Raw genomic sequence first — 3,216 nt, forward strand, 5'->3', positions numbered from 1 at the left:
AGAGAGAGAGAGAGAGAGAGAGAGAGAGAGAGAGAGAGAGAGAGAGAGAGAGCAAATTACCTGTGTCCTTAAATAACCTCCGCCCTTCACAGGGCCATGGCTTCATACTCATTACACTTCTATAAGTCAACTCAATACTAACTTATTGCAAAAGGGGAAGAAAAAAGCCTTTTATGTATGTAATATTAAAGTGCTCTGTGAAGTGGTCACCAGTTATGTTGACATGAGTTAAATCAACAACTGGAAAAATATGGTTGCTTAAGAAGTGTAAAACTGAGGGAGTTACATTGAGAGACACTTTCACCGACTTTTGTTTGCAAACCCCCTATCCTTTCAGTGAGGTAGCATTGATGAGGACTCAGTTGTATGTTTTCTTTCAGAATCCGGATTAGACATACTCAAGAGTGACATGCTCACCTTGGCCCTGACCAGAGCAAGAAGAGCGTAAGCTGTGGCCTCCCGTGTTAAAACATATGACTTAGTCATCGGCCAGTGGGAAAACTCTGAGGAAAACATACACAAAAATCTTTACACTACTATGCATTACTTAAAACAAGATTCATTCACTAATAATTCCCTAATTCCTCATGGTAAATTTTTTTATAGAGATAAAAAATAAAATAAACTCTAATCTGCTTACTTTAAAGAATTATAACTGATTGTTCTATTGTAGTAAGGCCATTTAAGCAGAAATTAAGATACATCAGAGCCAGACTGAATAATGGTTTTTCACCACCTTTTTTGTGCATCTCCAGTCGGGATTGATGGCAAATGTAGTCAATTGAAGCATTCTTTGTTCAGACAACTGATTAAACAATATAAATATACAAACACACCTCCATGGTGTTTGGTGCCTAGGTGCAGCAGCTACTGAAAGAAAAGAGGACCGAGTAATAACCGTAAGCTACCGCCAATTAACAACATGTGTAGAACAAACAATGGGTTTGTATATATGTATATATTATGTTAAAATCCCCAGATATGACGTGACAGCACCGACATCATTACTGGGAAACCTCGCTAAAGATGACTGGACAAGCATTCAGAGATGGTTGGAGGTAACAGCAAGGGTTTGCGGAAACATTTGCTGTGGCCACACTTTTTAGAAGCAGGAGAGCTCCAGGGAGAAGCCAGGCCAAAAAATGTAATCTGTTTTTTGTTAAATAGCTAAAATCCTTAAAATCCTTTATTGTTACTGCTCTTTTCAGTATTGAGAAATACTACAACTAATCATTGCTATTGCCCATGCTACAATCAGATATCAAGAGAGATTAAAATCTCATATTTAAGATTTGTTATTGAACGATTCTTACCAGTATGTACTAAGCAGGACACTATATGGCTTAAAAATAACGAGTCTGGTGGAGAATCTATGAAAATTTGACTTTTTCTAAAATAGCTCAAATATAAGTTTTATATGTCGGGCTAATACTATTACAGTTATTATTCATGGAGGTGTAGTATTTTTTCAATCTATTTATCACATATTCTGTTTCTGAATTTTAGTTTAAGAATATTGCTGTGTGACGATACCTTTTGAAACAAAGTTGTAGAGGATTTCTTTGTTCAGTTTGTTTTCATTGGCCAGGGCACATGATGTCATGGCAACAGCATATGGGTTGGTAAGGCTGGGCAGACGCCTTTCCAGATAGTTCACTGCTTTGTCGATACTGCCTGGCAGACTCTGGACAGAAGGAAAAAACAATATCAGTGCATCTATTTCAAATATATCCACTTCTGTTCAGGAATTCTGTATAATTTTAACCTTGGACAATAGCTGAGACTGGATTAAGAAGCAGCAAGATATTTGGATGCCTCGCTTTGACATGTCAACAATCATAGCCTCATTAAGCACCACTCTTGTCAGAGAGGTGTCTGTAGTGTGAAAAGGGGATGTCTTTGTCAATCTGCTACAGTATTTAAAAGCAGATGTGTAGACTGTAGAAGAGGGGTCACTTTTATAATAAAACCTTTAATTAGCAAATATGTCTCCATTTTGAATGTGTCAATTGTTTCAGAAGAATCATTTTAGAAAAATTTATCATTTGCTAAACTCCTTGGTCGGGGGAGCTGGGGACCTTTTGATCCAGTATGGGAATGTGGAAGGAGGGGCAGTCTTCATACAAGCTTTTTTAAATGATTCTAAAACAAAAGAATCAAGAGAAAAAATTTAAGGATTCAACAAAACAATGTATCTCTATTGTCTAACGTAGGCTGCAAGATGTCTGAGAAGTATAACCTACAGTGGTAACTAAATGTTAATTCCAAGTCCAAAGAGCACATCATTACCCAAAACAATGAACTAAAAAAGACTAAGATGACTAACATATTAACTTTGTGTCACTACACACTATAGTGGAGTCCGTAAATGATTAAATGAAAGAAAAAAACATTGTTTGCAGATGAAATACTCACATTAACACTGTTAGAACATAAGGCACGAGACTCCTGCATTGCAATGAGGCAGAAGGCCGTCATGGAGGCATCTGAATCTTTGCCTGCCACATCACCCTACACACATTGGAACATATATTTTTTCATAGTCATATATGTAATTGTATTCATCTCAATCAGCTGTATTTGTAGCACCAAGATTAATATTATATGTCAATGAAATCAGTATACGCACAATCATCTCTCCATGGATAACCTTTCCAACTTCTTTAAACAAGCCGTCAGGTTGCTGTGCGTTGAGAATCAGAAACTTGATGGCTTTGCAGATGTGTTCCGTTTGCACTTCTACCAGAGTGTTAGCCATGGCAAACACCTTGGCAACATACGCTGTCAACCTTAGAGAGGAGGGGAAGCTTAGTTTCATTTATTCACACACAACAAACACCATATTCACATTGTCAGAATCTAAGGTAGAGGTGGATGTGCAAACAATTACATATGAGTTTGTGACGTTTGGGTGCCTCACCAGGTGCTGCTCTCTTGATCCGGCCAAGCAGCAAAAGACCCATCCTTTTTACGGAAGACAAGCTCATTCTGGTAACCTGGACACAAACAACACACAACCAGTTTGAGAAGTTCTGTTACATTCCATGATTATAGCATCTTTCATATGATTCTGCTGGCATAGTTTTTTCTTTGTACTGACAACTCTGGTTAAAACATGGTCTCTGAGTCTATGTGTTGCTTTCAGACTATTAATTCTCAGTGTCCCTAGCTTGTACAGTGGGGCTCGAATGTTTGGGCACCCCAGGTAAAGATTTG

The 3,216-nt window shown here is 37.8% G+C and overlaps 2 protein-coding genes across 6 annotated transcripts in view; both read right to left on the reverse strand.

Moving 5' to 3' along the window:
- Nucleotides 1-503, reverse strand: part of LOC116700260 (complement C3) — a gene marked incomplete in the record, with an annotated part of 10,776 nt that extends 10,273 nt beyond the window's left edge. The window contains 1 exon segment of the mRNA XM_032533304.1: nucleotides 418-503.
- Nucleotides 1-3,216, reverse strand: part of LOC116700184 (complement C3) — a 134,518-nt gene that overhangs the window by 59,316 nt on the left and 71,986 nt on the right. The gene's annotated exons all lie outside the window — the stretch shown is intronic.

This window comes from Etheostoma spectabile, chromosome 2 (genome assembly GCF_008692095.1).
Source record: "Etheostoma spectabile isolate EspeVRDwgs_2016 chromosome 2, UIUC_Espe_1.0, whole genome shotgun sequence".
Classification (NCBI taxonomy): domain Eukaryota; kingdom Metazoa; phylum Chordata; class Actinopteri; order Perciformes; family Percidae; genus Etheostoma; species Etheostoma spectabile.